The sequence below is a fragment of the Salvelinus fontinalis genome, chromosome 36, assembly GCF_029448725.1.
Source record: "Salvelinus fontinalis isolate EN_2023a chromosome 36, ASM2944872v1, whole genome shotgun sequence".
Taxonomy (NCBI): Eukaryota; Metazoa; Chordata; class Actinopteri; order Salmoniformes; family Salmonidae; genus Salvelinus; species Salvelinus fontinalis.
In genome coordinates, this window is record NC_074700.1 from 14046705 (window position 1) to 14062346 (window position 15642).

The 15642-nt window shown below is 44.3% G+C and overlaps 1 pseudogene; it reads right to left on the reverse strand.

Annotated features, from left to right (window-relative positions):
* Positions 1-15642, reverse strand: part of LOC129835426 (dynein axonemal heavy chain 2-like) — a 214451-nt pseudogene that overhangs the window by 170010 nt on the left and 28799 nt on the right.

A 15642-nucleotide genomic window follows, 5' to 3' on the forward strand; every position in this document is an offset into this window, starting at 1 on the left:
TTGGGTCAGAACGATGACATGGATAATATACAGTTGGCTGGGTTTTCTGTGCATCGGTTCTGTGTATATTTGTCAATAACAGCTGGTACGCGAAATCTAATACTAAGGAAGTCTGGAGGTTTTGGTCGCCTGAGGTAGAGTATCTCATGATAAACTATAGACCAGAGCGTTTTAATTAATATTTTTCATAGCTGTCTATTTACCACCAAAACATGCTGGCGCTAAGACCGCACTCAACAAGCTGTATAAGGCCATAAGCAAAAAAATGCTCATCCCGAGGCGGTGTTCCTAGTGGCCAGGGACTGTATGTCTATGTCCTGGGAAATGTTCTCGTTACTTATTTTTTATTTATTTATTTAACCTTTATTTAACCAGGTAGGCAAATTGAGAACACGTTCTCATTTACAATTGCGACCTGGCCAAGATAAAGCAAAGCAGTTCGACACATACAACAACACATAGTTACACATGGAGTAAAAACAAACATATAGTCAATAATACAGTGAAAAAAAATAAGTCTATATACAATGTGAGCAAGTGAGGTGAGATAAGGGAGGTGAAGGCAAACAGATATATGTATAAATAAATAAAAATATAAAAGGCCATGGAGGCGAAGTGAGTACAACACAGCAAGTAAAAAAAAAACAAAAAAAAACACTGGAATGGTTGGTTTGCATTGGAAGAAAGTGCAAAGTAGAGACAGAAATAATGGGGTGCAAAGGAGCAAAATAAATTAATAAATAAATACAGTAGGTAAAGAGGTAGTTGTTTGGGCTAAATTGTAGATGGGTTATGTACAGGTGCAGTAATCTATGAGCTGCTCTGACAGCTGGTGCTTAAAGCTAGTGAGGGAGATAGGTGTTTCCAGTTTCAGAGATTTTTGTAGTTCGTTCCAGTCATTGGCAGCAGAGAACTGGAAGGAGAGGCGTCCAAAGGAAGAATTGGTTTTGGGGGTGACTAGAGAGATATACCTGCTGGAGCGCGTGCTACAGGTAGGTGCTGCTATGGTGACCAGCGAGCTGAGATAAGGGGGGACTTTACCTAGCAGGGTCTTGTAGATGACCTGGAACCAGTGGGTTTGGCGACGAGTATGAAGCGAGGGCCAGCCAACGAGAGTGTACAGGTCGCAGTGGTGGGTAGTATATGGGGCTTTGGTGACAAAACGGATGGCACTGTGATAGACTGCATCCAATTTATTGAGTAGGGTTTTGGAGGCTATTTTGTAAATGACATCACCGAAGTCGAGGATTGGTAGGATGGTCAGTTTTACAAGGGTATGTTTGGCAGCATGAGTAAAGGATGCTTTGTTGCGGAATAGGAAGCCAATTCTAGATTTGACTTTGGATTGGAGATGTTTGATGTGGGTCTGGAAGGAGAGTTTACAGTCTAACCAGACACCTAGGTATTTGTAGTTGTCCACATATTCTAAGTCAGAGCCGTCCAAAGTAGTGATGTTGGACAGGCGGGCAGGAGCAGGCAGCGATCGGTTGAAGAGCATGCATTTGGTTTTACTTGTATTTAAGAGCAGTTGGAGGCCACGGAAGGAGAGTTGTATGGCATTGAAGCTCGCCTGGAGGGTTGTTAACACAGTGTCAAAAGAAGGGCCAGAAGTATACAGAATAGTGTCGTCTGCGTAGAGGTGGATCAGAGAATCACCAGCAGCAAGAGCGACATCATTGATGTAAACAGAGAAGAGAGTCGGCCCAAGAATTGAATCCTGTGGCACCCCCATAGAGACTGCCAGAGGCCCGGACAACAGACCCTCCGATTTGACACACTGAACTCTATCAGAGAAGTAGTTGGTGAACCAGGCGAGGCAATCATTAGAGAAACCAAGGCTGTCGAGTCTGCCAATGAGGATGTGGTGATTGACAGAGTCAAAAGCCTTGGCCAGGTCAATGAATACGGCTGCACAGTATTGTTTCCTATCGATGGCGGTTACGATATCGTTTATGACCTTGAGCGTGGCTGAGGTGCACCCATGACCAGCTCTGAAACCAGATTGCATAGCGGAGAAGGTGTGGTGTGATTCGAAATGGTCGGTAATCTGTTTGTTGACTTGGCTTTCGAAGACCTTAGAAAGGCAGGGTAGGATAGATATAGGTCTGTAGCAGTTAGGGTCAAGGGTGTCCCCCCCTTTGAAGAGGGGGATAACCGCAGCTGCTTTCCAATCTTTGGGGATCTCAGACGATACGAAAGAGAGGTTGAAGAGGCTAGTAATAGGGGTGGCAACAATTTCAGCAGATAGTTTTAGAAAGAAAGGGTCCAGATTATCTAGCCCGGCTGATTTGTAAGGGTCCAGATTTTGCAGCTCATTAAGAACATCAGCTGACTGTATTTGGGAGAAAGAGAAATGGGGAAGGCTTGGGCGAGTAGCAGAGGGGAGGGCAGTGCTGTTGTCCGGGGTAGAGGTAGCCAGGTGGAAAGCATGGCCAGCCGTAGAAAAATGCTTATTGAAATTCTCAATTATAGTGGATTTGTCGGTGGTGACAGTGTTTCCTATCTTCAGAGCGGTTGGAAGCTGGGAGGAGGTGTTCTTATTCTCCATGGACTTTACGGTGTCCCAGAACTTTTTTGAATTTGTGTTGCAGGAAGCAAATTTCTGCTTGAAAAAGCTAGCCTTGGCTGTTCTAACTGCCTGTGTATATTGGTTTCTGGCTTCCCTGAAAAGTTGCATATCACGGGGGCTGTTCGATGCTAATGCAGAACGCCATAGGATGTTTTTCTGTTGGTTAAGGGCAGTCAGGTCAGGAGAGAACCAAGGGCTATATCTGTTCCTGGTTCTAAATTTCTTGAATGGGGCATGCTTATTCAAGATGGTGAGGAAGGCATTTAAAAAAAATGACCAGGCATCCTCTACTGACGGGATGAGATCAATATCCTTCCAGGATACCCCGGCCAGGTCGATTAGGAAGGCCTGCTCGCTGAAGTGTTTCAGGGAGCGTTTGACAGTGATGAGTGGAGGTCGTTTGACCGCTGACCCATTACGGATGCAGGCAATGAGGCAGTGATCGCTGAGATCTTGGTTGAAAACAGCAGAGGTGTATTTGGAGGGCAAGTTTGTTAGGATGATATCTATGAGGGTACCCGTGTTTACGGAATTGGGGTGGTACCTGGTAGGTTCATTGATAATTTGTGTGAGATTGAGGGCATCAAGCTTAGATTGTAGGGTGGCTGGGGTGTTGAGCATGTTCAAATTTAGGTCGCCTAGCAGCACGAGCTCTGAAGATAGATGGGGGGCAATCAGTTCACATATAGTGTCCAGAGCACAGCTGGGGGCAGAGGGTGGTCTATAGCAGGCGGCAACGGTGAGAGACTTGTTTTTAGAGAGGTGGATTTTTTACAATGTCATGCTAATCACATTAGCTCAACTATCCCGGTATAGGGACACCGATCCCGTAGAGGTTTTAACAGCATTTACCCCCAAGCCATAAGACTGCTGAACAGTTCATCAAATGGCCACCCAGACTATTGAACTCCCCCCCTTTTTTTACACTGCTGCTACAGGCTGTTTATTATCTATGCATAGTCACTTTACCCCTTCCTACATGTACATATTACCTCAATTACCACGACTAACCTGTACACCCCGCACATTGACTCGGTACCGGTCCCCCTGTATATCCTGTTGAGGATAGAGGGCGCTATTTACACTTTGGGGGAAAATCGTGCCCAATTTAAACGGCCTCGTACACTATTCTTGCTCGTACAATATGCATATTATTATTACTATTGGATAGAAAACACTCTCAAGTTTCTAAAACCGTTTGAATTATATCCGTGAGTAAAACAGAACTAATTTTGCAGCAAACTTCCTGTCAGAAAGTGAAACATCTCAAATCGAGGCTCTGTTCCAGGCCCTCCCTATCATTTTGCTTGAGATTTATGACTATACATGCACTTCATACGCCTTCCACTAGATGTTAATAGGCTGTGAGAGGTAAAATGGGGTCTCAATCTCTTTCTATGGTCAAAAGAGACAGCTTGGAATGACATGACCCCAGAATTTGTTTGTTCAGGAAGCGCATAAAGGTCACCAGTATTGGCTTCTGAAAAGCAATCGTTATAGACGTCTTATATCTCCGGCTTTGATTTTATTTGATAAATGTGAAGATATCATCGTAAAGTATGTTTTTTCAATATAGTTTTATTAGATTATTAAAACATTTTCGGGAGTTTAGACGTGTTGCGTTCTTTGCGTTTGGTGACGATGGACAGCTTAGCGCCACTTGGCTAGTTTTGCTTGCTAATTCGCGAGGGAAAAAGGCCATTCTAAAACCAAACAACGATTGTTCCCGACAAAGGACCCCTTGTACAACATTCTGATGGAAGATCATCAAAAGTAGGAACCATTTTATGATGCTATTTCATATATCTGTCGAATATGTGTACTATTAGTTAGCGCCCAGATTTTGGGCACGCTCTCGCTATAACGTAAGCTGGATGTCGTAATGAAGTTATTTTTAGAATTCTAACACGGCGATTGCATTAAGAACTAGTGTATCTATCATTTCCCATACAACATGTATTTTTTAGTCATGTTTATGAATAGTTATTTGGTCAGAATAGGTGAGTTTTAGAAAAATATCTGCATATTCTGGGAAAAAGATGCTACGTTAGCACAATGTATAACCACTGATTTCAGCTCTAAATATGCACATTTTCAAACAAAATATAAGTGTATGTATAACCTGATGTTATAGGACTGTCATCTGATGAAGCTTATCAAGGTTAGTCAAACATTATATATCTTTTGCTGGTTTGTTACGATCGCTAACTTTTGCTGCTGGTAAATGGCTTGTGTTTCTGGCTATTGTGGTACGCTAATATAATGCTATATTGTGTTTTTGCTGTAAAACACTTAAAATATCTGAAATATTGGCTGGATTCACAAGATGCTTGTCTTTAATTTGCTGTACACCATGCATTTTTCAGAAATGTTTTATGATGAGTATTTAGGTATTCCACGTTGGTGTCTATAATTACTCTGGCTGCTTCGGTGCTATTTGTGACGGTAGCTGTGATGGTAGCTGCAATGTAAAACTGATTTATAGCTCAAATATGCTAATTTTTCGAACAAAACATAGATTTATTGTGTAACATGTTATAAGACTGTCATCTGATGAAGTTGTTTCTTGATTAGTTTGGTTGGTTCTTGGTTAGTTTGGTTGGTTTTCTGCAAGCTACCTGTGCTGTGAAAGAAATGTCTGTGCTTTTTTGTATTTGGTGGTGAGCTAACATAAATATACGTGGTGTTTTCGCTGTAAAACATTTTAAAAATCGGACATGTTGACTGGATTCACAAGATGTTTATCTTTCATTTGCTGTATTGGACTTGTTAATGTGTGAAAGTTAAATATTTCTCAAAAATATTTTTGGGAATTTCGCGCTCTGCCTTTTCAGTGGAATGTGGGAGGAGTTCCGCTAGTGGAACCCCTGTCCTTGACAGGATATAGCCTCGTTATTGCTATTTTATTGTTACTCTTTTTTAAATGTATTTTATTTTTTTACTTAAGTTTGTTCAGTAAATATTTTATCAACTCTTATTTTTCTTAAAACTGCATGGTTGGTTATGCAGTTAGCATGGTAAGTTGGTAAGTATGGTTAGTATGGTAAGTTAGCATTTCACAGTAAGGTCTACTACACCTGTTGTATTCGGGGCATGTGACAAATAACATTTTATTTGATGGGAAAAAACAGTACCTATTCTCTCTGGGTTTACCTTCCCATGTTACCTCACTTTCTACCTCCAAATAGGTAAAGGTTTTTTGAATGTATATTCCCTGCCCCTCCTCTCACCTCACCTCCATAGGTCTCTCTATGCATTTACGCAGGGCTCTACCCCAGTGGGCCTGTCCAGCATGGAGGGGATGTTGGCGGTCGTGTGGAACACTCACCTTTCTGCTCAGCTCCTTGTTGACCATGTTGACTTCCCTATTGAAGAGACCATAGACATCCACCGGGAGGGAAGGGAGGGGAAGGTGGAAAGGAGGAAAGGAAAGGAGATAGAGGAAAGATGGAGGGAGAGGGGAGAGAGGGAGAAAGAAACAGAGAGAGAGAAAGAGAGAGACAGACAAACACAGAGAAAGTAAAGCAGAGGGTACCACTTAAAAAAAAGGTGCTCTCTAGAACCTAAAATGGCTCTTCGTCTGTGTCCATAGAACCCTTTTTGGTTCCAGGTAGAACTCTACTACATGGAACCCAAAAGGGTTCTACCTGAAACCAAAAAGTGTTCTACCTGGAACGAAAAAGGGTTCTCCTATAGGGACAGCCGAAGAGTGTAAGAGTGTAGAGAGAGAGAGAAAGCGAGAGTCATAAACAGAGAGACAGAGAAAGAGTCAGAGAGAGTGTGTATTTACTCTGGAGTGTTTATCTCTGTTATAAAATGACTCCCAGACAGTACATGTTTGAGCGTGAGGAAGTCCTTTACAGTGAGCTACATGCTGCTGGCGACCATACACTAAGCTGTAAAAAGCACCAGAGGATGGGTAATCTACACAGGCTTGCTACTGTTGAAAAATAATATTCACCAAGTATTACAGTGATAGAACGGAAGATGCTGCATGCACTTAGGAAAAATGTGCTTCTGTGCTGGCCAGCCGTAAGGAAACACAAAGACAATAGGTTTTGTAAAGTAAAGTTATGGCTACGTAAAGTATATAGGGCTTTACTTTGTGATCCATAAAAGCCGTAGGTCCAGTATCGTGACAAGGAAACAACACACAAAGCGGATTTACCTTCTTTAGGAAAACAGCCCTTATGTTGTCATCCAGAGTCACATGTATTTATCATCCAAGCTATAGCACACAGTATTTTACATACAGCAGGTTTTTAAAAGACCAAAAAGGATGGTCTGCTTTGTGTTTTCATTATTGACAAATAAATATTGTGATGCTGGTATCGTCACAGGCCTAAAAACAAGTGGATTGGAGAAGTGAATGGGCATTTGAATGCAGGTGTGTGTGTGTGTGTGTGTGTGCGCGTGCATGGTTATGCGCCTGTGTGTGTGTGTGCATGCACGCTTGAGTATGTGTGTGTGCTGTACCTTGCAGGCAGACAGGTGCTTGAAGACATCTAGCAGCTGAAAGCCCTCCGTGATGACGGTTTCAAACGCTGTGCTGATCAGGTTCTCCTCCGGATCTTTCACACCCACCCACACCAGGGTTTTTTCTGGATCAAAAAGGGGCTTAGGTGGTGGGCGTGGCATGGGCGTGGCAATGGGCGTGATCGACCCTTCAACACAGAGAAAAATGAAGGCCCCCCTTTCTTCCTACAGTTGTAAGTGCCCAGCTGATAATCACCCCGATAATTGTCTTTGGAAACTGAACCTAAACTATATTCCTAAACTATACTATCAACTAATTTCACACATATAACAACAGATTGAATAAATTAAGTAAAGTATGACGGGGAGAATGGGTGAGTTGATGAGGGGATGCGAATAATGCATAATTACGTAATCACCAATTGTAAATGAGGAATGGGGCAGGCCTTTCAATTGTACTGAACCATATCAGTCCACTGAATATCAGTCGTATCAGTCTACATTGACCTACTTGGAGTAGGCTACACAGTGAGAGTGTGCATAATTGTACATGCTGAACGGCTTTCAATATCTGGGAAAATATCCACATCGGGCAGCAGGTGAGCGAGTGTTGGGAGAATCTGGTGATGAGGCTTGTGGAAGGGCAGAAACATCACTGTCATTGGCGAACAAGTTGCTTACAAAGACCAAGTCTGGCCGGCACCATGAACAAAGAGAGATGGGAACACCCTCCCTCCCTCTGTATAAAATAAGGCACCTGCATAGCTGTTGTACTCCACAACGGTGCTGAAGAATGAAAAGACCACGGGACACAATAAAGACAAAACTGGAGACTATTACGCACTAAAACTAAACAAAGGTTGGTCAAAGTGTGTCAAGCAAGTGAAAGTTACGAAAATTGTGTCAACTGTTAAAACACTGTCCTATGATCATTGTTGAGTTTATGTATTAAAACACTCCCTCTCTGAACTTGCTTCCCGACTCTCAGCGCACACGTTACAGAATAACGCCTCACCTAAGGGAAGCATCAGAGAGTTTTTGTATTTATTTTTTTGTGTCAGAGAATGACGCCGGCTCGCCGGGCTCCCCTGCCTCAGCCGGCTTTCAGGTTCTCATGCCTCCGTCCCCTTTGACGGCGTCCTGAAGGCTGGAGCCAGATGTCGGGGAGGGGGTACTGTCACGTATACTCCCTCTCCGGCCTCTAGGTCCTGTCACCATCGTGTCACCCACCCGCGCCTCATGACCCTCACCTGGACTCCATCACCTCCTTGATTATCTTCCCTCTATCTGTCACTCCCCCTGGTTCTTTCCTCAGGTGTTATTGACTCTGTTTTCATGTCGGTGCGTTGTTTGTGTTTTGTGTTCATTGTTTCTTTTATTTATTAAAACACTCCCTCCCTGAACTTGCTTCCTCAGTCTCAGCGCACTCGTTACACCCAAGGCCTTTATAAACACAACCAAATTATTATTTTTTTGCGATAGCATATATGAAATGTATGAATTACCCTGTTGGAATGTAGCAGTCAGAATGATGAGGCCCAGCGGTTCAAGCATTAAACACGTACAGACACACATGATTGATGATTTGGTGAAACGGTGACCCACACAAAACATGGATCAAACAGATTCTCACACATGTAAGTGAAAACTCTGTCGCACACACACACACACACACACACACACACACACACACACACACACACACACACACACACACACACACACACACACACACACACACACACACACACACACACACACACACACACACACACACACACACACACACACATACACACACACAGAGTGTAGGCTAGTATTAATTGGACTAATAGTAATGTCCTGAGTGGCTATGAAACACCTGGCCCTGAAACAAGCCCAGCTGCTTGTCTTGGCAACAACATCCCAATCCTACGACCTCCAGTGACCCCCATTCATCAACCACATCACACACACAGACCCTGTTCCCAAGACCCCGCTACCCTGGCGCAGAGATGGGGAGGCAGGGGGGATAAACAGTCCCTTGAGGACCAGGTCACACACACACACACACACACACACACACACACACACACACACACACACACACACACACACACACACACACACACACACACACACACACACACACACACACACACACACACACACACACACACACACACACACACACACACACACACACACACACACACACACACACACACACACATACACCGTAACTCTGAATGACAATAATGACAATAAGGGGCGTTGCTGTATAAACCTGTATAGCTCTAGCTGGCCCATAGGGACCTAGAGAGGTCTCTCCACTGATAGATAGGTCCCAAGTGGTTCAACGATTTCAACGAGTTTAGGTCAAAGGGCACTATGTAGAAAATAGGGTGCAATCTGGGTAGAAGTAGTCACTGCAGCACGGGTCATTCATCTAAAAGACATACCAACTATGCATTAATGCTGTGTGTCAGAGAGGTGGGGACAGTAGAGTCCAGCGTCTAAACTAGCATTGATCCCAACTCCTACACCATCGAGCCACTGACATAATGTCAGTATTAGGCTAAGCTTGGAATTAGTGTGTGGTGTGGCAGTGGTGGGAATACATCTGTTTACTACAGACAGACGCAACTAAGTATAGGCCTATACAAGGCAGACGACGAAGTAGAAAGTCTACAGACTATCATTGACAGACAGTCACAACTAGGAAGAACACAACAGTAGGCAGAAGTAGAAAGGCTTCTATAGATAGACACTACAGTAAAACAAACTGACCTGTTGTAGCCGTTTTACCAGGAGGTAGTCTGACAGGGAGGGAGAGAGGGAGAGAGACAGAGAGAGAGAGAGAGAGAGAGAAAGAGAGAGAGACAGAGAGAGAGAGATAGAGAGAGAGAGAGAGGGAGAGAGAGAGAGAGAGAGAGGGAGAGAGAGAGAGAGAGAGAGAGAGAGAGAGAGAGAGAGAGAGAGAGAGATAGGCAGGCAGGCAGGCAGACAGAACATCAGACAGTATAGACAGGTAGAGAGAGAGAGAGAGAGAGACAGGCTGGCAGGCAGGCAGTACAGACAGGTAGAGAGAGAGAGAGAGAGAGAGAGAGAGAGAGAGAGAGAGAGAGAGAGAGAGAGAGAGAGAGAGAGAGAGAGAGAGAGAGAGGCTGACAGGTAGTACAGACAGGTAGAGAGAGAGAGAGAGAGAGAGAGAGAGAGAGAGAGAGAGAGAGAGAGAGAGAGAGACAGAGAGAGCGAGAGAGAGAGAGAGAGAGAGATAGGCAGGCAGGCAGGCAGACAGAACATCAGACAGTACAGACAGGTAGAGAGAGAGAGAGAGAGAGAGAGAGAGAGAGAGAGAGAGAGAGAGAGAGAGAGAGAGAGAGAGAGAGAGAGAGAGAGAGAGAGAGAGAGAGAGAGATAGGCAGGCATGCAGACAGAACATCAAACAGTACAGACAGGTAGAGAGAGAGAGAGAGAGAGAGAGAGAGAGAGAGAGAGATAGAGAGAGAGAGAGAGAGACAGGCAGGCAGGCAGGCAGGCAGGCAGGCAGGCAGTACAGACAGGTAGAGGGAGAGAGAGAGAGAGAGAGAGAGAGAGAGAGGCAGACAGGCAGGCAGACAGACAGACAGAACATCAGACAGTATCAGACAGCCGTCATGCCAGGAGATGTTTAAACAAAAGAGACATGCAGGCAGACAGACGGTTACTGGCGCAACGCTCCTACCAGCCAGGCTACTTGCCGCCCCAGACAGCACAGACAGGACAGACAGACAGACAGTACCTGCTGTAGTCATCATGCCAGGAGGTATTCTTTAGGATGCCCTTGCGAACGTGTTGGAGGATCTGCAGGCTGCGTCCGAAGGTGGCCTCCATCTCCAGCAGGCTGCGGGTAACCTCCGCCCCCCGGCGCCCGGCCAAGCAGGGTAGGGGCATCTGCTCACCCTCCTCCCGCCTGGCAAACGGCTGCTGGCAGTCACACACCTGGGAGAGGAGAGGAGATAGGGTATAGGGTGCGGTGGGCACAGATCACACACACACGAGTTGACCACACAAACGTGCACGAACACACACATGAGCAAACATACGTGAGCACACAGATACACACAAACACATGAATCAGCATAGTGGCAGCACAGTGTGACAGTATAATCATAGGGAGGGAGGGCAAATAGAAAGTGATGGTCATGGAAAGAGGAAATACAGTAAACAGAAAGGAGTGTGAGACTGAGACATGTAGTGAATGTGGAGAATTTAGTAAAGGTGAGATGAAGTTGATGGCACTGTATGAATATTTACACTTATTTTAATAGGTGATCGGGAACTTGGCTGGGTGTGTGTGGTGTGTGTAAATGTGTTTCTGTATGTCAAATCAAGTCAAAGTTTCTTGGTCACATACACAGTTTAGCAGGTGTTATAAAAACTGTGGGACGAATACAATTAACAACCCAAACAGTACTGTATTAGTATCAAAACCCCAACCAGCTCTCACAGTCTCATGTCCGAATTAGACGTTCATCCATGTTTCTCAAACGCTGCTCCAAATGTCCAACTTCGAAGTGTTTAAGGTTAAGTTAAGGCATCTGAAATCTTAAGGTTAGGTATTAACTCTGTATGGTTAAGGTAAGGGTTAAGGTTAGGTATTAACTCTGTATGGTTAAGGTAAGGGTTAAGGTTAGGTATTAACTCTGTATGGTTAAGGTAAGGGTTAAGGTTAGGTATTAACTCCGTAAGGTTAAGGTAAGGGTGAAGGTTAGGTATTAACTCCGTATGGTTAAGGTAAGGATTAAGATAAGGTATTAACTGCGGTGGCCGGTTTCCAGGTCATCTCCCAACGTACTCATACATGGATGGACGTCGAATACTGACTCACTTGTATCATGGGTGACCAGGCTGAACATGCAATCTATACATATCTACACTGGATGAATTTACAGCACTAGATCTACTAGGAATGATATGTACAACACTAGATCTACTAGGAATGATATGTCCAGCACTAGATCTACTAGGAATGATATGTACATCACTAGATCTACTAGGAATGATATGTACATCACTAGATCTACTATTAATGATATGTACAGCACTAGATCTACTATTAATGATATGTACAGCACTCGATCTACTAGGAATGATATGTACATCACTAGATCTACTAGGAATGATATGTACATCACTAGATCTACTATTAATGATATGTACAGCACTCGATCTACTAGGAATTATATGTACAGCACTAGATCTACTAGGAATGATATGTACAGCACTAGATCTACTAGGAATGATAAGTACAGCACTAGATCTACTAGGAATGATATGTACATCACTAGATCTACTAGGAATGATAAGTACAGCACTAGATCTACTAGGAATGATATGTACATCACTAGATCTACTATTAATGATATGTACAGCACTAGATCTACTAGGAATGATATGTACATCACTAGATCTACTAGGAATGATATGTACATCACTAGATCTACTATTAATGATATGTACAGCACTCGATCTACTAGGAATTATATGTACAGCACTAGATCTACTAGGAATGATATGTACAGCACTAGATCTACTAGGAATGATATGTATAGCTCTAGATCTACTAGGAATGATATGTACAGCACTAGATCTACTAGGAATGATATGTACAGCACTAGATCTACTAGGAATGATATGTAAAGCACTAGATCTACTAGGAATTATATGTACAGCACTAGATCTACTAGGGATGATATGTACAGCACTAGATCTACTAGGGATGATATGTACAGCACTAGATCTACTAGGAATGATATGTACAGCACTAGATCTACTAGGAATGATAAGTACAGCACTAGCTCTAATAGGAATGATATGTCCAGCACTAGATCTACTATTAATGACATGTACAGCACTAGATCTACTAGGAATTATATGTACAGCACTAGATATACTATTAATGATATGTACAGCACTAGTTCTACTAGGAATGATATGTACAGCACTAGATCTACTAGGAAGGATACGTACAGCACTAGATCTACTAGGAATGATATGTGCATCACTAGATCTACTATTATTGATATGTACAGCACTATATCTACTATTAATGATATGTACAGCACTAGATCTACTAGGAATGATACGTACAGCACTAGATCTACTAGGAATGATATGTACAGCACTAGATCTACTATTAATGATATGTACAGCACTAGATCTACTAGGATTGATATGTACAGCAATAGATATACTAGGAATGCTATGTACAGCACTAGATCAACTGGGAATGATATGTACAGCACTAGATCTACTATTAATGATATGTACAGCACTCGATCTACTAGGAATTATATGTACAGCACTAGATCTACTAGGAATGATATGTACAGCACTAGATCTACGAGGAATGATATGTACAGCACTAGATCTACTAGGAATGATATGTACAGCACTAGATCTGTTATTAATGATATGTACAGCACTAGAACTACTAGGAATTATATGTACAGCACTAAATCTACTAGGAATGATATGTACAGCACTAGATCTACTAGGAATGATATGTACAGCACTAGATCTACTAGGAATGATATGTATAGCTCTAGATCTACCAGGAATGATATGTACAGCACTAGATCTACTAGGAATGATATGTACAGCACTAGATCTACTGGGAATGATATGTACAGCACTAGATATACTGGGAATGATATGTACAGCACTAGATATACTATTAATGATATGTACAGCACTAGATCTACTAGGAATGATATGTACAGCACTAGATCTACTAGGAATGATATGTACAGCACTAGATCTACTGGGAATTATACGTACAGCACTAGATATACTATTAATGATATGTACATCACTAGATCTACTAGGAATGATACGTACAGCACTAGATCTACTAGGGATGATATGTGCATCCCTAGATCTACTATTATTGATATGTACAGCACTATTGTCACGTTCCTGACCTATTTATGTTAGTTGTTATGTGTGTTAGTTGGTCAGGACGTGAGGTTGGGTGGGCATTCTATGTTTTCTGTTTCTGTGTTGGTTTTGGGTTGCCTGGTATGGCTCTTAATTAGAGGCAGGTGTTTTGGCGTTCCTCTAATTAAGAGTCATATTTAGGTAGGCGTTGTCACAGTGTTCGTGGTGGGTGATTGTCTCCTGTCTTCTGTGTCTATGTTACACCATACGGGATTGTTTCGGTTTGTTCGTGAGTGTTTGTAGTAAGTACTTGTTCGTTCGTTCTGCGTGTGTTAGTTCAGTTCGTCGTGCTAAGTCTGTCTACTTTCGTTTTGTTATTTTGTTAGTTTAATCAAGTATAGTTTGTTTCGTTTCGTCTTGTAAATAAAATTCTTCATGTTTTCACAACCCGCTGCGCCTTGGCTCGATCACTACACCTCCTCTTCTTATGAAGAGAGAGAGGAACGCCGTTACAGAATCACCCACCATTCCAGAGCCAAGCAGCGGAGTAATTGGAGTAAGGGACAGGAAAACAAGGACTCCTGGACTTGGGAGCAGATATTGAATGGAGAAGGTCCCTGGGCTAAGGCAGGAGAGAATCGCCGCTCTCAGGAAGAGAGGGAGGCAGCTAAAGCCCAGGAGCGGTGGTTTGAGGAGGCAGCAAGGAGACGTGGCTGGAAGCCCGAAAAGCCATGGGAACAGCTGGAGGCACTGAGGAGAGCAGAGGCTACCGGAGAGAGGAACCGGAGCTATGAGGGAACGCGTCTGGCACGGAAGCCCAAAAAGCCCGTAAGTAATTCCCAAAAATTTCTTGGGGGGGGGATAGGAGGTAGTGGGCCTAGGGCAGGTAGGAGACCTGCGCTCACTTCCCAGGCTTACCGTGGAGAGCGGGAGTACGGGCAGGCGCCGTGTTACGCAGTAGAGCGCACGGTGTCTCCTGTACGAGTGCATAGCCCAGTGCGGGTTATTCCACCTCCCCGCACTGGTAGGGCTAGATTGGGTATTGAGCCAGGTGTCATGAGGCCGGCTCAACGCGTCTGGTCTCCAGTGCGTCTCCTCGGGCCGGCATACATGGCACCGGCCTTACGCATGGTTTCCCCGGTTCGCCTACATAGGCCGGTGCGGGTTATTCCACCTCCCCGCACTGGTCGGGCGACCGGGAGCATTCAACCAGGTAAGGTTGGGCAGGCTCAATGCTCAAGAGTGCCAGTACGCCTCCACGGTCCGGTATTTCCGGCGCCACCTCCCCGCCCCAGCCTAGTACCTACAGTGCCTACACTACGCACTAGGCTATCAGTGCGTCTCCTGAGCCCAGTTCCTCCTCCACGCACTCTCTCTGTAGTGCGTGTATCCAGTTCGGTGCCTCCAGTTCCGGCACCACGCACTAAGCCTCCTGTGCGTCTCCAGAGCCCTGAACACACTGTATCTTCTCCCCCTACTAATCCTGATGTGCTTGTCCTCAGCCCGGTGTCACCAGTGCCGGTACCTCGCATTAGGGATAGAGTAGGCTTTGAGAGTACAGTGTGCCCTGTCCCTGCTCCCCGCACTAGTAGGAAGGTGCTTATCCTTAGCCCGGTGCCTCCAGTTCCGGCACCACGCACCAGGTCTACAGTGCGCCGTATCCGGCCAGAGCCATCCGTCTCCCCAGCGCCATC